Below are 23369 nucleotides of genomic sequence, written 5' to 3'. Positions count from 1 at the left end.
TATTATCTTTGAAGAGCAAATATCAGGTCTGTCAAGTAAAACCATGTAGAAACAATGATTTATTGGAAATTCATTACGAAAAATTAAACTATTTGTAGAACATATTTAAAACCTGATAAAACTTGTGGATATAATCTTGAAGACTCATGCTCAAGGGAAGAAGCAAACCATCAAATAGAAGCAAGAAACTGCTGGGGGAGTGAGTTTGAAAAAATGATGGTTTACTCTACCTGATATAGGTAAATTTTTTGCAAAAGAAGCAATGGTGCGACAGAAGACATAAACAACAATCAGGTATGTTTAAGGTAAATGCAACTAAAACAGAGGCATAAAAATAATCGTCAAAGTTCACAGAAGATTCAGGATATAGAATTATTGATGATTTAGAGATGCTGCAGAATGGGTGAACTTCTGATCCAGACTCCAAAAAAAATGTAAAGTACATCAATTTATTTTCCAGAAAGCGTGATGACCATTTCCAAAAAAAAAAAAAATATTCAAAGTTACCTTTGTGTCCTATCTGTTCAAGACATGGCATCTCCTACTTAATATTTTCCTCCTAAATTTTTCTACCATATTTTATGTCTGCTATTCTCTATCTCCCCAGTGAACATATAGAGGTCTTCTGTGTAGTTCTTTCATCTTCTTTTATAATTTTAGTGACCAACCATAGTAAATCTGTTCTGTTTAAAATGTCTTTTAAATCCACTCCATCTTCTAGATTCCCAATGAGGCTTTGATATCGCAGTCTTTCAAAGTTAATTTCTTGGAAGACTACAATATTTTTCTGATTTTACTCATGTCTTAATTCCTTATAATTTATTATCTACCTTGTCACCAAGATTGCTGTTTTAAATTAATTTTATCATAACATTCCCCTGTTGAATCATTACTGGACAGAATCCAAACTCATCAGAATAGATTTAAGATTTATTTCCAATATGACTCTGACTTTTTGGTTTGTGAACATGAATTTTGGCCTTACTACAAAAGATTGGTATTTGAAATGTATGCAGGTATGTGTGTCTAGAATGTATAGAGTCTATGCAAGTGTGGAGCATTTACTAGAAAAATTAAGTGAGAATCGTTAATATTGATAGAATCAATACAATAATAAATGGTTAACATAATGTGAAAACTAAGAGGTAAGAATGAGAATGTACATTGATACAGCTTTACAGAAATAAAGTTCCTAGAGCAAAACTTAGATAACACATAAAAAGATCTTATCATCATCGAAGATGCAATATGCAGATTACGAATAATATGAGCTTATATTATAGAATTCTTTCTACAGAAATCATTTTTAATATGGAAACTGTGTAAGGCTTAATTCCTCTTAAGCGCTTACCATCTTATTGAAACCTGCAACTACTATTTAAAGCTGAGCTTAATTATTGGTTGGATGACAAATATTTTACCTCCTATAATAGTATAAGCATATTTCTTCAGCATATTATTATAATTAACAAAAATTAAAAACTTTATTAACATAAAAAGGTCAGCTGATGTCGTTGCAATATAATGAGCATTTCATTTGTCTTTATTTTTCTCCATGGCCAACTCTATCAACTTATTGATGCTCAAAAGTATGTAAGAAGAAATTTTTCTCAGGAAATGCATAAACATCTTTAATAGGAAATAGACATATTTTCACTAAGTCTCAGACCTCCCAATTTGAGTCTTCTCACTCACATCTAAGCGCTTGGCACTAGACTACTCTTCATTCCTTGTGCATATGGTTACTTTTGGAACGAAATCTAATTTAGCTATTTCTTAAGTGCTGATCAACCAACCAGTGTCTTTCTATAATGAGATTTTATTGGTCCATGTCAAAATAAAAAAGCAAGGTTAATTCGTATAACAATTTCTTTAAAGCCAAATTTGTTCATTATTAAGAACTTCAAATTATGGACAAATTTATTACTTTTTAGAGTTCTGCTATTTTAACTGCTCTTTTCATCCATGAAATAATAGTGATGAAAGGCATTTCTTGAGTGTTATAATATATAAATATTGATAGTATATATAAAATGTATGTGCATACATATGATATTAATAACCCAATAATTATACTTTTGTAAAAATTTTGAATTTGATTAATTTGTATACTCGAATATGCAATCACTTTTCCAGTATATGATACAGCGATTAGGGTCCTACTATTTTAGGAAGTATTTTCAAAGCAATTTTAAATTGTTCCTCTTCAGAATAAAAGGGATTATGATTTAAAAATTAACTTCAAATTGGTATTAGTAACATTCCTTGGGTTTGGAACACAGAATTACTCTTTCTTTTACATGAGGTTATTACTAGATTTTGTTCGTAGTTTCATCAAATTTATTTCTATATTTTGAATTACAAAAAGCTAACTCTGCTTAGATGGAATTTACACACATATAAGTTGCCATCATGTATCTGATTGAAGATTAAGGTTTATTATAGTATTTGATTCATAATCACAAATTATATTCTTAGTGTTAGAGATTTACAGAAAAATGAGCAATGATTGACTTAAACAATTAAATTCTTTCATTTTAGTGGAAATATATGTTCAATTTAACATATTTTTTCCTGAGGCAGACCATGGACCTTACAGTCCAATGATTAAAATAATTATAAGGAGTCTGATAAAATCTGTCACCAAAATTAACAGTTTAGAGATATAGAAGGTGAGAAGCAATGATCGAATAATTTTATCATTTTGGTCTGAGAGTTCTATAATCAGTTCTGAGTATCCTTGAGAATTCATTTTCATCTTGGCTAAAACTAAGTTGGTGGAGTCAGAGCGATAGCACAATGGATAGGGTGTTTGCCTTGCACATGGTCAAATGGGGCTTGATCCTCTGCATCCCATATGGTCCCCCTAGCCTGCCAGTAGTATTTTCTGAATGCAGAGACAAGTGAGTAATCCCTGAGCACCGGAGTGTATGGTCTCCAAACAAACAAACAAAAAGTTCTGAGCTTTTAAAATTCTGCCAAATTTGATGTTTTCATATAAATACAACTTTTGGATTTAAAATAGCTCTAGTTCTAGTCTACTACAAGTAATCACATGTAATCTCAAACTAGTTCATCAAAATCTTCACAAACCAATGATTTTTATAATTAGTATGCTTCTATGGTCACTAATAAAATTTCCATTTCTGATTACATAACCTGTATTCTATTACAGGTCATCTACTCTAGTTACTTCTCTAGTATATATCAATCACCATTGTTTTGAATTTCTGGTTGATAATTGCAAAATTCTCATCATACCTAGATTTTATTCTTGCTCTTCAAGTCATATATGTAAAATTGCCTTTAGAGGATTCTGTTTTGGGGCCATATTCAGCTATTAGCTCAGGCTTACTTTTGTTTTGTTTTGTTTTTGGGCCACATCCGGCGGTGCTCATGGGTTACTCCTGGCTATCTGCTCAGAAATAGCTCCTGGCAGGCACGGGGGACCATATGGGACGCTGGAATTCGAACCAATCAACTTAAGTCCTGGATCGGCTGCTTGCAAGGCAAACGCTGCTGTGCTATCTCTCCGGCCCCGGCCAGGCTTACTTTTGACTCTCCACTCTGGCTGTGCTCTGGAGACAAAAATGGGTTGTTGGGGGACCAAAACCAAGTATACTTCTTGCAAAGTAAGCATCCGGGTTGCTCTGTATATCTTGCTAGTACAAATAATTTTAAATATATTGTGATAGTTTCACTCCTAAGAGTGTGTTTTGCCTTGTACCTCCACTCCTTTGGTATTCAAGAAGAATTACCAATTTTTAGTCTGCTAAACTTTTCACTTCTATGGAGGCAATGACAACCTGAAAGTGTAGAATCAGAATTATATTGCATACTAATAAAAACCTGCCCTCAATTTAGTTTATCTGTGTGGATCTTTGTTAGAGATTATGCAATTGAAATCCTTAAAAAAATAAACCAAAGGGATCAAAGTTTAGATATTTTTATTCTAAGAAGTATCAAGAAAATGAGAAATAAAAGGAGGTGGAGTAACGGGAAGCTTCAGATATTACTAGGGAGAATACTATTACTTTGGAAGTTACTTTGGAAATATTTTTGCCTTCTATAAACTAAATATACCATTCCCACACAATACAATATTATGCCCTTTATTCCATGAGGAAATTAAAAATATGTGTTGAGACACATATGTACAGACACTTGATTAATATTTGATATAAATTGTAAGATATCTTAACTGCTATAATATATGAAATAATTAATTAACTACAGTACATACTTCCAGACAATGGAATATTATTCAGTACTAAAATAATAGAGTCACTAAGGCACTAAAATGACCTGGAGAAAACTTAAGGAATATTAATAAATAAGATAAATTTCCTTTTTATTGAAAATTTAACTTCAACTAAGACTTTCAGGAAAGACAAAATATGAAGAAGTGAAAAAGGTTTCCGATCTCAATAAAAAGGAAATTATAAACAATATTCTGATTTCCAGTGAAGCTAGAAAGATTTTATTTATTTATTTATTTGGTTTTTGAACCACACCTAATGACACTCGTGTTACTCCTGGCTGTGCATTCAGAAATTGCTCCTGATTTGGGGGACCATATGGGTCACCAGGGGATAGAACTGCAGTTGCTCCTAGGCTAGCACACGCAAGGCAGATGCCTTACCTCTTACGCCACTGCTCCGGCTCCTTATATTTTTTATGCAATATAAAAATATAACCTGTCCAAACTTAAGTTTTGTCTGTGACAACAGTAGTTATCTATATGAATGCAATGGTTTAAATGCAAGTTGTCTAGAAAACTCTTGGCCCAAGAGAAGAATGAGAGAAATAGAGTGTAGAGGAAGAAAGTCAAATGTGAAATTACAGAGGATTCAGGTATATTTTTGGTGTTAAAGAAAAAGAAAATTGAATTTTAAAACCACTTAGCCAACAACAATAAAATTGTGAGACCTAATCTTTAACAATCAAACTTAAAAAGGTGCCTATTAAGATGGCACTTTGGAGAGGATGGTATGGGTTGGAATCTTGAAACATTGAAGGAGGGCAGTTGATGCTGGCAGTGGAATTGGTGCTGGAACATTGCATGCCTAAAACTCAACAATTAATAACTTTGTAAATCACAGGGTTTTAAATAAAAAGTTTTAAAAAGACTATCAATTTTAGATGGCTATGCTATAATAAATAAAAGTATATATAAATAAAAGTTCAACTTTTTTGGATAAAACCAAAAAGGGACTAGGACCATAGTGAGAGTAAGGCATTAAGATGCTCTTCTTCTTGCAGTCAATTTTGATCAATCTCTATCGCTACGTGGTCCCTGAATATCACTAGGATTGACCAAAAAGCACAGACCTAAGAGTAGCCATTGTATAACATTAGCCATGACCTCCCATATCCTTGGAAGAAAATAAAAGGAAAATGAAGAATGTTCCAATTGGTCAGTAACTTTATTAGTGGAGAAAGTTGGTCTTGTTTGTGAATACACTTATGTGTGTATATGTCTGTTTTATGGGTGCAAAACATATATAAAAAAACTTCGTTTGTTTTGCATGAAGGACAGTAGTTCAAATACTGGCATCCCATCCATATGTACCCCAAGCCTGCCAGGAGTGATTTCTGAGCATACAGCCAGAACTAACCCCTGAGCACTGCTGGGTGTGTGACCAAAAACCAAAAAAAATAAAAAAGAGAGATTCCATTACCTCAATTTTGTTGTTGACCTAACCTTGTTCTAAATGAATAAAACATTATAGATAAGAAAAATGGACATAAGATTAGGTAACTGGTTTGTATGTCATTCATCAGTTGGAACCCTAAAATTTCAGTTATCACGTTTGTACATTTTGTCTCAAGTATGGTTCATTGCTTTTCCCTCCCCCAATTTTTGTTTTGCTTTATAATAACAGAAAACATTATATCATTATAATGTTATAATTATATAATAACAGTATCTATCATTTACTCTTGTTATTTATTATTATTTAGCTGACTTTTCTTGTAACAAGATTCTTAATTCCCAAATGGAGAAATCTAGAGTAATGGTACATCTGATAACCGGACTATCTATTCAAATAAAACCAAATCAAATATGGACAGATCACTTTGACTGAGTACAATTAAGCTAGAAGGGATTCACAGGAAGGACTATGTGACTAAGGGAAATTAGGTTATGCATATTTCAAAGCATCCAGTTATTTAAAAAAATATCTTCTTTCCGAGCTAGATATAGGTTTTGACTATGTTTACCAAAGATATTCATAAAGCTATTATCTTGTTTTAGGAACTCTTTCCTTGAAGCCTCAGCATTTTGTTCTAGCCAACCGGTCAAGTGATGAAGAGAAAGTGTCCCAGCTCTCACACTGCAGCTGTCCCATTCTCTCACATTCTCAGCATTATCTATGTTGATATTCCATAAGAAGAATATACCAAGTAGAGTATCAAGGACAATAAAGGGAAATTCAAGCAGCTTTATTACCAAAGCCTCTGTATATATTACATGGCTTTTATAATAGGAATAGAAATAGTTAAACAATATATCTGATATTGGTCCTGATTTGACAAAGACAGAGTTGCCAAAGATGAGTGAATAAAATGTAAGTGGAATTGAATTTCTATACAATGTAAATGCTCCTCTTCATCAGGCTCAGTCTGGATGATAACAAGGGTCAATAGCTTCAAGAACATAAAGTGGCCTCCAGATATTGATCAATAAACTATTTTCCTAAGTAATGAGCTCTAAAATCATCGCAGTATTATTTCTAGTATTTTCCCATTCAAGTATGTGATAGCGCTTCGATAGTTTTTACTCCCACAAAACAAGGTTAGGAGACAAAAATGTTCAATTTTCTTTTGAAACAATATTTGTTTTCACTTTTCCTATTTGTTTTCATAATGATGATAAATTGGTATCATTATTTGTAATAAATAACTCTGGAAAATCAGTGTTAAGTAGTTAACTCAATTGGATAGTGCTTAAAAATAGGTTATCATTAAGAGAAATAGAAGAAATATTTGGGATACTTGGGATATTTATTTGGGATAATTATTTAATACCTAGTATCAGGGATATAACAAAGTGTGTTAAATTGTTCCTTTGAAAAAATAATGCTATTTAAGTGATTAAATTTTTTATATAAGAAGGAAGCATCACATTTCTTATTCATATATACTGCTTCTATTTTCTCAAGCATATCACTAAATCTGACATCTCATAATATACAGTACAAATAAAAACCAATTTCTTCATTAATTTGTATAACGGAAGCAAATAATTACAATCCAAAGTACAACTTTCTCCTAGTTATTTACTTATCCCTTTCCTTTTATGATTTTTTTTACTGAAATGGATGATTTAGCCTGAGGCATGTGAAGGACTTAACATTTAAATTAAGTATAATTTATTCTGAGAAAATAGCATTACACTCTGTATAACTCTGATTCCGAACTTTAAACTGTTGAAACTGATTGCATTTATGGAAAAATATTCCCCTCAAAAAGATCACACCCCTGAGAGGACTTATTTGCAGCTGATTTATATCTCACCAATGCAATGGTGCAATCGTTTCAGAATCCTTACAAATTGACTGCCTGCTCTTATAGATCACAACATGAGGCTCTACATTCTGTTGTAGATAAAAGAGGGAAAAGATACTTGCTTTAGAAATAAAATAGGGGGGCCAGAACGGTGGCACAAGTTGTAGGGCATCTGCCTTGTGGTTCTATCCCCCGGCACCCATATGGTCCCCCCAAGTCTGGAGTGATTTCTTAGCTCATAGCCAGGAGTAACCCCTGAGCATCACTGGGTGTGGCCCAAAAACCAAAACCAAAAACAATAAAATAAAACATAAGTGTACATTGTATAATTTGATACTTTTGTTGACTTATTTTGAATTATATAGTACAGCTTAAAAAAGGAAGATAAAAAAGTGATGGAGAAATAGAGAAAGAGAAAGGGAAAAGAAAGAAAATTAGAAAGGGAAGGAAAGAAAAGATAGATATAAAGAATGGACAAGGAAAGTAGGAAGGAAGAAGGAACAGAAAGAAAGAAGGAAGAAATAAAGGAAGTAAAGAAGGAAGAAAAGAAGGAAGGAAGGAAGGAAGGAAGGAAGGAAGGAAGGAAGGAAGGAAGGAAGGAAGGAAGGAAGGAAGGAAGGAAGGAAGGAAGGAAGGAAGGAAGGAAGGAAGGAAGGAAGGAAGGTACAGGATTGCTTAAAGCTCACTTTTATCATTGGTTTAGGATTCTGGAACCCCGATTTTTTAAACTATTTTTTTTAATAATATAGGAAGTAGTGCCTGAGGAGGAGTCCACAGCAGTGACCTTGTAGATGTGTCCTCTTGTAACATGTGTGACCTTGGATTGATGGCTTCAACCCCGGGTGCATTTGCATGGCTCAACTTTTCTTTTTTGTTTTGTCTTTGGTTTTTGGGTCACATCCAGTGACACTCAGGGTGGTACTCTTGGCTAAGCGTTCAGAAATCACTCTTGGCTTGAAGCACGGGAGATTGAACCTAGGTCTGTCCTGGGTCAGCCCCGAGCAAGGCAAACACCTTACCTCTGTACTACTGCTCTGGCTCCAAACAACTAACATTTATAGCATCAAATTTCCATGGGGGGCAGAAATGGGCCTTTGCTCTGATTTTCTGAAGTCAATATATGCATTTAAAATCTTGTCTGGAGAAGTCCACTATTCCAATGGCTTTCTTTTTTTTTTTTTTTTTTTGGTTTTTTTTTGGGGGGGGCCACACCCGTTTGACGCTCAGGGGTTACTCCTGGCTATTCGCTCAGAAATCGCCCCTGGCTTGGGGGGACCATATGGGATGCCCGGGGATCGAACCACAGTCCGTCCTACGCTAGCGCTTGCAAGGCAGACACCTTACCTCTAGCGCCACCTTCCCGGCCCCCCAATGGCTTTCTTAATGCTCTAAATTTTAATTTATAAAATCATGTGACTAATTAATCTATGAAAAATTTAAAACTTCCAGTTGACAATTTACAGCCCTTCAAACCTACCCAGCTATATTTTGAGACACGGTGTCTCTCTCTCTTTTTTTTTTTTTCTTTTTGGACCACATAGGGGTTACTCCTGGCTATGCGCTCAGAAATTGCTCCTGGCTTGGGTTACCATTTGGGACTCCGGGTCCGTCCTAGGTTAACACATGCAAGGCAAACGCCCTACCACTTGCACCACTGCTCAGGCCCTGTGACATGTTGTCTTACTTCAGTTTTCCCAGAATCTATTTCTTAATATTAAGAGGAATTCTTATGTAATGTAATGTATAAAGAACTGCTGCATCACTTCTTCATACAATATGATCAACCAAGTATGTGGTTGATATTTTCATAGTATGTTGGATAATTTTAAATCAGAGATTCCCCCACATACACATGAGGAAAGGATTATAACAATTTGAGTCTCTAGTTTATCTGAGAAATTTGCCTAGTGCAAATCATAATATATTTCTAACTCATTATAGAATTAAAGTGCCCTAAACCAACTATAATTATGTTATGAACTTGTGTACTTATTATAAAATTGGTCTTCTGGTGAATTATTATTATAAACTATGAGAAATTATATTGAGCACATAACATAAATACATATATGTGTATATTGGTACACACATGGCTGTTTCCTCTTAAACTGTGTCTTAATATATGTTATTTTGATTTATAATTTCCATATTTCTTAGAATACTAATAATGGCATATATTAACATATACTAATATATAGACATGTATTGCGATATATAATTTTATATATAAGTACAAATGATTAACAATTTAACAATTGTGAACAAAGCAACCCATCTCTCTTTTATACATTTTTATTTAATCTTTTATTACTTAGGGCATATCTTGATTTCCAAGCACATTACTTCCACTGAGAATGATAGTGTGGGTAAAATTAAGCAGTCACAACAACACATTGGTCAAAGAGAAAGCCTAAATAAATTTCTAATAAAATAAATTATCTGTAAGTACTGTTTCATTTCTGCCTACAGCATTCATGTTTAGCTAGAACCTGAAATATGTAGCACCCAGAGTTCTGTAAAATGAAAAATTGCTATAAGATAGGCAATGTAAAACCTTACTGGCTGATGACGTCCAATTATCTGTGGCTCGTGTATAGGTCAACTTATGCACTTGTTCTTCATTTGATTCTAAACATACTCACAGATTACATTTGCCCAGAGCCAGAGGTGAGAAAGTCCCATGGTCAAAAAATGTAGATCTCTGATGTTGTTTCGAAAACCTTTATGAGATAGAAATGGTGAACATTTGAAAAATTCACCAAAAAATTTCTTAACTGAGGCCTAGAAGAAATGGTATGTGTGTATCTATTCTTGCCTTCCTTTTCTCTTTTCAACAGAATCAGTAAGCATGTGCCAATTTCAAGAGAGCCAAAAGAAATGAGAATTCTGCAGAGCATTGCTTGTTTGTGTTTGCTTTGCTTATTGTAATAGTATATATTTTCTTAGGATGGAATGCTTGAGCCATGCACTATCAAGCTTCAGGGGGGAAAAGCATGATGGTTTATCAGATCCATCTGTTCCCAGGAGAAGAAAACATTACACATGTCTGATATCATCTGGCCTCAAAGAGCACTTAACACATTTCTGAGCTCCCTTTACAATGGACTTTTTTTTTTATTAACTCATCTATGTGAGTTACTGTTCCCTTTCCCATTATTTTCTCATCTCTTTAGCATTCTCTTTGAAATCTATATTAATTTTACAGATATTTCCTGGAAAAAAAAGGGAAAAACAAATCATGAAAATGATGAAAGAAGATAGCAGGAAAAGGAGAGAAGACAGGGAAGAAGGTGGAGGATTGAAGAAAAACAGAGGAAGATAGACAGAAAAGTGAATGAGAAAATTTAGAAGACATATATTCTAGGGTTGTAAGGATATTATTTAGCCTTTCCAATTTATCCAGGATTCTATTCCAGATCAAGACATGTTTGTGTATACATTTGAGTAGAAATTTATGTTTCTTCTGACTTCTTGGATTATTTGCTGCATTGCCATTGCAATATTCTCCAAGATTCAGTGTAGTTCTTCCAAATTTCTACTTGTTTTTCCTAGTTTTCTCACTTTCTGATATGTCTTTGGTACCGCATTTTCCAGCATATAAGACGACCTGGCGTATAAGACGACCCCCTAACTTTACAGTTAAAACATAGGTTTAGGCCTATATTTGCTGTTTAAGACAGAATGTTCCTGTGCTGCAACTGTATCTTCCACAGTGAGCCAATCACAACAAGCAAAGGTCCAAAGGTTATACTGTAATAGACGTCCCCTCTGACTCTGGCCAATCTGAGCAGGCTTTTGACAGTGTAGATTCGGGTCCAGACATTGTCTCATTTGCATGCATCAAAAGCCTGCTTGGATTGGCTGAGTTAGAAAGACAGTCGGAGCAACCTGGCAGTGATTGGTGCAGGATCGCGTTGGAAAATTCGTTTTGTGGCAATATTCAGACAATTTTCGTTTAGCGGCATATTGAAACATTTTTTGGGGGATATACTCGGCGTATAAGACGACCCCCAATTTTCGGTAGACTTTTTTTTTGTTTCAAAAGTTGTCTTATATGCAGGAAAATATGGTACATTAGGTTTGACTACTACTCCCAAAAAGCAAACAAAACTGCATTGTCTATTCTGGCTTCCTAATTGTGATATACAATTTTTTTTCCATATTTCCCCCACCTTTTTTTTTTCAGTTCATTCCTTGCTATAACTCTGTCTTAATATTGCTTTTTTGATAAATGCTTTTTGTAAACAGTTTTATGATCAATTATGTCTCTTTGGTCTTCTTCATAGTAACAATAGAGAGTTTATGACTAATTCTGAGCCCTATCACTGAATTTTAAGGCGATCCTTACTTTCCCATTTTTACTCCTGACCTCCCATTTCTATATCATTCTACCCATTGCAGGAGTGAAAGCACAATATTTATGCTGAATCCTGGTAGTTAGTTACCTCTGCCTCAAGCCCAACCATCTCAAAAGAACTTCTGGATCATGGGATCAAGGGGCATTTGATGCACCTCAATGATCCTTCAAAATCTCAGACTACATAGGTCAAAATCCAAACTCATCCTATTCTCAAAAGAACCTGGTCCTCTTTGAATTTAGTGTATTTGCTATATCCATTTAAGAACTGCTAACAATTTACCTTGTAACCTGCAGATCTTGTTAATATCTGAATTTAATGTGGTGTCCGAAAGTTCAATACATTGAACCTCATACTGTCCTTCTGAAGGGTACTTATAGTACAGATTTTAATCTTTGTTCTGTGATATTATTATTATATTATTGAATGCTGAAAACCACCTGCATTCAAGGAGAGCTCCCCTCCTCTACCATGTGCACACAGACTCAACCTACGTGAACCTATTGATCTTTCTACATTACTTCCTTACATGACTATCACTTTTCATAAGCAAGGAAATGCAGATTAAGCTTGTTACAAAGACATGTGGTATCTAGCACTGCTCTGCTTTCTAGTATTAACTATGGTACTGTACACCTCAGAATTTAAACTATTTCATGTACCCAATATCTTTGAACTTCTCTTTATCAAATGATCCTATGATTAACTGAAAACTTTTCCTGTCTTCTTTTTCATTCCCTTATGGAAATCCATGTTTCCTTTTATTTATTTGTTGTTTCAGTTTTTGAGTAATATTTGACATGCTCAGGTGCTCTTCTCAGCTCAGTTTTCAAAGGTCATTTCAGGAAGTTTCCAGGAGACCATGTGTTTGTTATCTGAACTCAAAATGGGTTTCCCTGTTTTCACCTCTATTATTATCTCTCTGCCCAGTTTCCTTTTATTTGGTTGTTTTAGTTTCTGTGTCAGACCTGGCAACACTCAGGGGTTACTCCTGGCTCTGTGCTAGGGATTACTCTTGGAAAGCTTTGGGGATCATACAGGACGCTGGGGATCAAATTTGGGTGACTGTGTGTAAGGCAAATGCCCTTCCTGCTATGGTATTGCTCCAAAACCCAAATTTCCTTTCAATGTTATCAGGAAAGATTTTTTCTTGCTCCTCTAAATTTTCTTCTTGTGCTACCGTTATATCAAATATGTTGCGATCACAACAAATTATAATATGCATCTGGATCTGTCACTCATTGGAAACCTTGTGATTATAAATCCAGGAAAAAATAAATTCTGAGCTTTCTAACCCAGTTGGCTGAATATTATTGGAAATAACCCCCAATTCTTCTAAAACTACTTGTGAAGGCAACATCCATCCACCAAAAAGGCAGAAAAGGAATGTTTCTTGGTAAACAAGAAAAAAAAAGAGAGAATCGAATTGAAATCAGCAACTTCAGAGGTCAATTTATAACTATTCACATTTAAATCTCATATATTGTGACTTATATATCATGTTAATAAAATTGCTTTGGAAAAATGAAGCGAAACCAGGAACATTAGATAAACCAATCATAAACATTTCTTAAAAACAATTAAAGAACTGCGATTTCACTTTAATCAACCTCTATAAAGCTCAAATTGAAACAGATTCAGGCCTGCAGAAAGAAAAAAAAAAAACATGACCCCCTCAAATTATTACTCATCTGGGGCAGAATCATTGAGCCCCACAAAGTCAGAGGACCCCGGTCAAAATTTCCAAAAATCTGAAACAGGCTGATTCTGGGCTAACAGAAAAGGTTTCAGATTTGAGGGAAGAAGCTTTCTACCTTCTTTTGGGAGTTTTTAATAAGCATCCTCGCCCCGCAAAGGAGGGGACACTTCTGACAAGACCCTCCCTCCCAATGCCTGGGGAGAGGCGCAGCTGCCACTGCTTAAATCTGCACAGACCTACTTTCTCAGTCTCTCTGACAGACAGGAGGAAACTTAACATGCAGAAAGTGGATAAGAAAAACTGCAGCCGGAGGGCAAAGTCTGTTTGTCACATCGCTCCAGTTTATTTTCCAAGAAAATCAAGGAGGGAAAGTTTGAGCACGCATTCCAAATATTTATATCTCAGAAAACACATGGTCTCCACAATGCAAAGGGACCAGCTCTGAAGACGAGAAACTACCATTTCATCAGAATTGCACGGAGTTTCTCTTCCCTGCAATCTGAAACTGGAATTTGCAGCCACAATTAAGCTGGGTGAAATGACTAGAGGGTTGAACTCATTATTATAAGTATGATCATGTGCATTTGTCTATATGTACATAGGTAATATACTTTTATTTGAGGGGAACTGAAAGCAAAGAGACTAATTCCTTCTGCTCTTCATATAGCAACAAAAAATAAAGCATTATCTCGAGAATATTGTGATTCTGAGTACAGAATCTAGAATTCATGTTTGGGTATAACATACCTCATCTACTCATTTACCTCAATTTTTTCATCTTTAATTAGATCTTTATTTTCAGCAACTAAATGATATGTCAGAACCCAACAATAACTAAACATCTTCAATGTGTATAACCACCCCCCCCCATTTTTATAAAAATGGTTAAGGAAGAGAATTACCTTGGAACTAGTGACTTAATGAGAATGTTGTACTGGTGAGGGGGACTGTTCTTTATATATAGACTGAAATCCCACTACAATCATGTGTTTAATCAAGGTGCTTAAATGAAGATATTAAAAAAGGAAATAAAATATAAAAAAAGAAATAAAAAAAGATCTGAATCTAACTAGTATTTTACTCTAACACTCTTGCCAAAATAAATTTCCCTAAAATACACTCACTTCCACTGAATAAAGGGAGATAATCTCTGCATTAGTGACTAGGAGGTAGGCTTGCAGAGTGTGGACTGGCTTGGATTTCACTAAACTATTTATTGAAAAAAAAAAAACCTCCTGACATGAAAACTGAGATGCCAGAAGATGAAACTGTGTCCTTAAAGGCAGAAACTCCCTGACTTGTGTAAAGTAGCTGTTGAGACAAGATAGTCTATTTCAATTTTTTGGGGGGTAGGAACCATGAATTTAACTTTTTTGCAGGAAGCTCAACAGAAAATTGACCAGCCACTGGTTATGTGCTTTTGTTTGTTTGTTGTTGTTATTGTTTTCATTTGACTTTCAGAATAAATAAGAGTCTGTGTAGGATTTTACTTTTTTTTTTAAGGAAGAAAAGATGATAGTGTTTTTTGTTTGTTTGTTTTTTCTGAGACCTCCTGGATTTGAGAGGCTTGAGTCAGTAAAACTCAGTTCCTCGTGGGGCATGGGTATGAAATGGTGAGAACAATGCATGGAAAAGTCTGTACATAAAAACATTTATCTTACACAGACATACACACATTTTAGTTTATTACATAGTACAGATATTTATTGGAGATATTGAAGTAAAATATTCATGAAACTGATGCAACGGGAAGCGGGAAGATGAGATAGTTTAATTAGTTGATCACTTGCATATCATCGAACACAAAGGTATTGGATCAAAATAGATGAGATGGATGCTGTGTGACTAACAGCAGAGAAAGGAAGCAACTAGATAATCTCTGTTTCTAATTTTATGTCTCTGTCTCTCTTTTCCACACTCACATAGCCCTGGGAAAAATCAGGCAGGGCTCTAGGCACAGTGAGATGACAGATCATAAGGGATCTAACATATATAAGCAAATTGGCTTGAGACTAGGGAAACCTGAGACTAAAGTAAATCATTGGGGGTATATGCCTAGAGAGGCTCAGAACAGGGGAATAGCCAGAGCACAAGGATCTTGCCCATGCACAAGTGGCCATAAGCAGAGATAAGTAAAACTAGAAGAACAGAATCATTGGGACACAGGCTGAAATAGGTGTAGACACAAGACATTAGGATCTTTATGGGATGAAATTTTAGGAAGAGGGAGACACTCAGCAAATGCCTCATCCCTGAATAGATCAGGACCTCACAGATGTACATCCACCTGGTGTGAGGTTTTTCTGTCTCCAAGTTTCCAGTTTGACACCAAAGACTGTGTAGCTCAAAAAAACAGCACAATGAAAATTCCATATACATTATTGGATGGGCCTGAGATATACTTAAACTGTTCTGTTCAAATAGCTTTGTTTTTGCATTATTTTGAATTAAGTAATTTTTTTGGTCATGTGAATTTAGTTATTTGTGACTGGATTTCAGGCATATGTTTCCATATTGAGCCCTTCACCAGGGCCAACTGCCCTTCACCAATTTCACCAGTCCCTCTCTTTGCCCTTCACTTTTGCATCCCACTCACCAGTCTGTTTTTATGAAAGGTAATATTTTTTTAATTCCTTTTATAGTTGGTTCAGTTCCTCCCTTCCTTCCTTCCTTCCTTCCTTCCTTCCTTCCTTCCTTCCTTCCTTCCTTCCTTCCTTCCTTCCTTCCTTCCTTTCTTCTTTACTCCCTCCCTTCCTCCCTCCCTTTCTTCCATCCTCCCTTCCTCTCTTCCTTCCTTCCTTTCTTCTTTACTCCCTCCCTTTCTTCCATCCTCCCTTCCTCTCTTCCTTCCTTCCTACCTTCCTTTCTTTCTCCCTTCCTTCCTCTGCCCCTTCCTCCCTCCCTCCCTGCCTTCCTTCCTCCCTTCCTTCCTTCCTCCCTCCCTCCCTTTCTTCCTCACTTCCTTCCTTCCTTTCTTCCTGCCTTCCTTCTTCACTTCCTTCTTCCTGCCTTTCTTCTTCCCTTACTTCCTCCCTCCCTCCCTTCCTTCCTCCCTCCTTTCATAACTCCCTCCCTCTCTTCTTTTCTTCCTCCCTTCCTTCCTCCCTCCTTTCATAACTCCCTCCCTCTCTTCTTTTCTTCCTCCCTTTCTTCCTCCCTCCTTTCATAACTCCCTCCCTCTCTTCTTTTCTTCCTCCCTCCCTCCCTCCCTTACTTCCTTTCTTCCTTCCTCCCTCCCTCCTTCCTAACTCCCTCCCTCCTTCCCTTCCTTTCTTCCTCACTTCCTTCCTTTCTGCCTGCCTTTCTTCCTCCCTTCCTCCCTCACTTTCTTCCTTCCTGCCTTTATTCCTCCCTCCCTCCCTTCCTTCCTTCCTCCTTTCATAACTCACTCCCTTCCTCCCTCCCTCTCTTCTTTTCTTCCTCCCTTTCTTCCTTCCTTCCTTCCATCCTTCCTTCCTCCCTCTCTTCTTTCCTTCCTCCCTCCCTCTCTTCTTTTCTTCCTTCCTTCCTCCCTCCCTCCCTTCCTCCCTTCTTCCCTCCCTCCCTCCTTCCTAACTCACTCACTCCTTTCCTTCCTTCCTTCCTTCCTTCCTTCCTTCCTTCCTTCCTTCCTTCCTTCCTTCCTTCCTTCCTTCCTTCCTTCCTTCCTTCCTTCCTTCCTTCCTTCCTCCCTCCCTCCCTTTCTTTCTTATTTTTCTCTCTCTCTTTCTTTCACTAAGTTTTAGTGCTCAGATGTTGCTACTCCCAGTTCAATGCTTATATGATACTTCTGGCCATGGTCAGGGTCTGTAGTATCAGAGATAAAGCCAATGCCTTCTATGTGTATATTACATGTTCTAACTGGTGTACCTGTTATTTGACCCAAGAATACATCTTGGAATAAATTAATTTTATAACTATAGTACTTATTGATTGCAGTATTTTTGCAGCAAAGCATATTTTATTATATCACCTTTACCAGAATTTTGTCATATTTAGATCTCAAAAATCTCTATAAAGCAGATTTAGAGACATCACATTTTTTAAAATTTATCAGGTTTTTTCAATGGGCACTGAAGATACCTTCCTGAATTATACATTTGAAAAATGAGTATACTGCAAAGTTAAAAAATACATGCAATTATCAATAATGCAACACACCGTGTATATCATGTCATCTATATAATAAAATGCAATTCATAATCACTTATATACTATTAGATAACTAGAAATGAATGTGCCTTTTATATAATAGAGATAATAACATGTTATTTAATTAAATCACAAATTTTACATTAAAATCTAGCTTATACAGTAGTCTTGTTTTATGTTAATAGAGTAGATAAAGCCATATATAATATAGATCAATGGATAATAGATGGATATATATTAGAATAGAGAAAATGTTAAAAAAGAAAAGAGTCACCAAATATCATAGAGTTACTATGTACAATGCGATTGTCCTTCTGTTGAATGCAATCTTACTAAATTTGATCCCGGGGACCAACATCAGTCTCTGAAAATCCTCCTGGAGTGATCCTAAATTAAGAGCCAGGAATAATCCCTGAGCAAATCCAGATGTGGGCCCCCAAATCAAACCCAAATAACCCCCGGTTCAAGCCAAAATTCTCATTGTGTTTCAGAGATAAGCACGTCTTTATTTTAATTTTAGAGAAAATGCATTGCCCATTAAGCATTTAGAGTGCTTGGTAATGTCATTAGTCCATTTGTAAATATTATATTATTAATAAAGTTAGAATATATGGGCAAGATAAGCTTAGGCAATATTAAAAATGAGAATACCTACCAAAAGTTTGTACCATAATCTAAATATTTTTAATGATTCAAACACTTTCTTTGCCAATGACTTTACTAAGTATTTTTTAGTAGAATAAGCATCTACCAACTGAAGCAACATAAGACTTTATAATAAGACATACTAAAATGTGAGGTCACCAGAAAAATAATAAACCATCTATCAAAGGCTACTTTAATCCCACTTCCTATTTAAAAACACGAAGTTTGCCTCTCCCTAAGATAATGATGTAGTGATTACGTTTAATGGACTCTTGTGAAGTTTTTACTGAGCATTTTGGAAAAGATTATATGACAAATTTAGTGAAGTTGAACTGGAAAAAATATATAAGCTACAGCCCTTGGTCTAGCTCACTATTTATTTTTGTTTGAAACTCAATTTAGTTTGATCCTTGCATTAGATGAGATCAAAATTTGAAAGTTCTCTTTAAAGTCAGTGATAGGAAATTATATATATATATATATATATATATATATATAATATTGTCCTTGCATGTATCTAAGTAGTCTTAATATCGCTGAAATTTTATAAATATCTTATATAAAACAAAACTATTTTGCATGCTAAGAGAAGCAAAATGTTGTCCTAACTGCTGAGTTTAATTTGTATGCATTTATATCTAAATGATACAAATGGCCTGTGTACTAGAAACATTCAAATAATTCTGCAAGCACTAAAGCATTAGATAAAGAGCAGCACATCTAATTGGGGGGATATTCTAAGTAAAATATTTGGATTTTTTTGGCAGAAGAATGGCTGTTGGCTAGCAGAGAGTCTTCCTTTTCACATGGGATATATTGTATACACATTAAGACTGATTTACATGGCGTTGGGAATGGCCAATGATATTGAAAAGGCACATCTGGTAGCATCATCTGTGTACTTATGGAACTGCCTAGGTAGAAAGATAGTGTTGAAAGAATGTAAACTCCCTTCTTTCATGCCATATGTTATGTCTATAAGCTAAACAATGATAACTTTGATCATAGGCTACATCACTTATTTGCTTATTCAGAGCAATGAACAGACTCATTGAATTCTCAATGTTTGAGAACACATCGAGAATACATGAATATTTTAAAGACACAGGCTACTTATCAGTCAAGTGGTAGATGAATAAAAGCAAACAACACTTATTAATAAACACCCAGAAAAGCTTTAAAAGACAATATATATCTATTTTAACAAATGCTGCATCAATAATAAAGGATTTATATAAACTTACAGGGAATACTCATGCAGAATTTTTGAAGCCCAGGAAGAAAATATTGTAAGTCTTTCCACGCTTATGTAGTGAGGAATGAGATCATGTTTTTAGATGGATGATATTTCTATTGAGACAACATATTTGTCAACATAAAATTAATGCACCAAAAGTGGAATGATAGTGTAGGTTTTATTCTACACTATCTGAAGGAGGATGACCAAGCTTCTCAAGTCTATGCCTAAGAAATATGAGGAGGCAAACACTCCTTATTCCACATTTTTCTTTTTATTATTATTTTTAATCTTCTTGAGTCACAGTAGTGCTTCCCATCATCTCCTGTATCTGAGGCAGAGCAAGAAAATAACCTTTCTTCAATGTCTCAACAGCCCAGAAAGATATTTGTTTTCAAGACCAGTTGAACCATACCAAACAACCCTCATCAACCAGAAAACAAAATATATGTCTGGCCAAAAATTTAAGGCAAGTGAGTTCTAAAAATTGTTAAATTTCTTTTGCCAACGACTTGATGTGGTGACGTGGGTCACAGAGTTTGCATTCAAGGATCCTTTTTCCTGCTACTAGGCATTGAAGAAGTCACAGAATGTAGTAGATAAGCCAGCAGTGCACACTGAGTGAAATATTTCCAGGAAAGACTGAAGGGTTGGGCTTGGTGCTGACAGTCTCAGGTATTCAGTCAGCCAGTTGCAGAACATTATCAATGGTGCTTTCTACAATGGCCAACTTTAGGAGCAAATTGATAGTGGAGTGGGGAGCGCATTGCCGTGCACACAGCCAACCCAGGTTTGATCTCCATCATCCCATATGCTCTCCAAGCACAACCAGCAATAATTCCTGAATACAGAGCCAGAATAACCTTGAGAATTGCTGGGTGAGGCCCCCCAAAAACAAGAACAACTAAACACAAGTTGGCCAATATTATTAAATCCTTGGATGCAATTAGATAGCAAGTCCAATACTAAATGCTTCTAGAAACATGTATAAATATATTCAGGGGACATCAAGATCGTACAAGTGGGATGGTATGGATTTTGTGTGTAGCCTAGCAGGATTTGCAATCCAGCACCATATGATATGGACCCTCATGTCCTATCATGAGTTATCTCTGAATACACATCCAGAAATAAGTCTGAACAATCCATGTGGTGGCCAACAAACAAAACACACATTGCTAAAGAGTTTTCATACTTACATTAGTAATAGTGGGGTGTTGATAACAGGTACAAAATGAAATGTGATTTAATGAAAATATCCACATTTCACTATATGTTTAAGCTAGTTTCTAAAGTTATTCAAGCCTAAGAGAACCGTTTTGTAAGTTGAACATAATGATTTCCAAACTGTAATGCAGTTCTTCTTAGGTAGCTAACTTGTATTCTTTTAAATTCATGAACAGTTTTAACACATTACCTTGACTGATCATTAGATCACTAAACGAAAAGAAGCTGCCCATGGCCTTTTCCTTAGAGAACAATCTGAAGACCACATGTTTTAGGAATGCCTTCAACCAATATTTGAAAATTCAGGACCTAGTTTCATGACATAATTCATATGACAACATTATTAATATGATTAAACTTACTCAAGTCTTGGCAATACAAGTTTAGCAATCTTCCATGGATATTTCAGGCCAAATTTTAGATCAATGTTTAGCAAGTGGCTGCAGAAAACATGCTTAGATAAGCTATGTAGATATTACAATTCCTCAGTATATCTTCACATAATACTCTTAGTCACCCTAAATATAAATGATCTTATAGCTTCTAATATATTTTAGAGAAAAATAAGCAAATTACTGTCTTTATTATACATTTAAGCCTGTCAAAGTATCACCTAGCCTACATAAAATCTTGTAAGATTTGTTTTCTGTCGTAGGGATTTAACTGTATCTTTTCTACTGTCTCCTTTTGTTCTATTTATTTGTAGCTTATTTATTTTATGGTTGTTTAAGTAACATGCTTTCAATGGCATTAATCTTTACTGTAGTTTTTCTTTGCTCTTTGAGTCATATTAAAGCATTGAACTTCTAGCCATCATGACATCAGTAAAGCAATTAAACAATTAAAAACTAGACCCAAATCTAAAAATAATACTTGGTATTATAATATCTATTTGTGGAAGATTTTGAAGTTATGGTTCCATTTGAATTTATAATTCCTGTTAAAAAAATCCTTTTAAATAATAAGTTTTTTATTTATTGCCCTAATGTTCATTTTATGTACTTATTTTTATAAATGACATTATGATTTTCATATCATTTCTTTCCTTACATATGAGATATTTTCTTATAGTATCTTATTTATTCATATATTTAACATATTCAATTAACTCAATATAATTATTGTACATTAAGTTACTTCAACAAACAATTTCAGTGTCTCATGTGGGTCAATATCTATGTCAGTGAAATATAAACACTTTTTGTTATAGATTATCATTGCCTCCCTTCTCATTTGCTCTGCTATAAGTATACATCTTGTGTAATTATACATATGTTGTATAATTGTATAATTATATATTAATTTATCTGACATAGAATTATATATTGTATACTCATCACAGAAAATATTCGTTAATATAAATATATATTTATATTTTTTACTTTATGCAATTGACCTTTAAATTATATTAGAAAACAGAAAGTCAGAAACAAAGAAGAGAAGTACTTTTTTTCTGATGTATCTTTGACTTAAAGGTTTATGCCCATTTATTATGGTCAAAAGATGCTCACAAGCAATGATATATTTCTTAGTTGTGTTTAAAAATATTTCTTTCAATAGATAAAATATGTAATAGTATTACCACCTAGTTTTCAGATTTGATGAGTCTAAGTATCTCATAGGTTATGTAGTGATGAAGACCAAAAATCTGTAGCTTGGAGTTTCTTTTGCTTCTAGCTTGCTATAAATATATATATATATATATATATATATATATATATATATATATATATACATATCTGTTTTATTCATATTTGGGAGGCTCTTAACCATTATTTCTTCAAATACTCTTTCTGCCATTTTCTTTCTTCTCCTTCTTGGATTGCCATTGGAATATAATAGGACATTTCCAGAAATCAATTAGATTTTCTAGACTACCTGATACTGTCCATTGTTTCTGTAATTCTATTCCATTTTCCTTAATTTTTAATTAAATAATTCTTATTTTGAATGTTCTTTCTCAGAGTAATCAACTATATTCAACTTCTCTTTAAATTTATGGATTCGTTTTCTATAAATTCAAAATACCATTCAAAAATGCCTTCTTTTATTTCATTTTTATTTTCACTGCACATTTCAACTTTGGAATTTTTGACTTCTTTTATAATTTCTCCAATTCTTGTTTCCATTGAGCCTCAATGGAAAGTCAGCCAGAAAGGTGACATTAGTATTTCTCCAAAAGTTTCTAAAACAGGTACTTTTTGTTAATTCTTAAAATACTTTACAATTCCAGAAAATAGTCATATTTTTAAGTCTCTTTCAAGTATAGCTGTAGCCCAATTTTTTTTCTTTTCCGTGACTAAATGAAATAAATGTATTTAACTATTTTTGAATATTTCCATAGACTTCTATTGTGAAAGTTTTGACTTCAGTCAAATAAAATAATAGTTGCAAGTGGACTCTAGGAAGTCCTCAAATAAAGATGAAATCATTGTTTTAAAACTTAAGAGTTTAGTTTAGAAAGTGTTTACCTTGTCTTGTGTCTTTCTATGACTTCAAGGGAATATGCTTCTGCCATGATTGGGTCTGTTGACTTTTTAAGATGATAGAAGAACTACAT

Source organism: Suncus etruscus, chromosome 8 (genome assembly GCF_024139225.1).
Source record: "Suncus etruscus isolate mSunEtr1 chromosome 8, mSunEtr1.pri.cur, whole genome shotgun sequence".
NCBI lineage: Eukaryota > Metazoa > Chordata > Mammalia > Eulipotyphla > Soricidae > Suncus > Suncus etruscus.
This window is presented reverse-complemented; position numbering follows the sequence as displayed.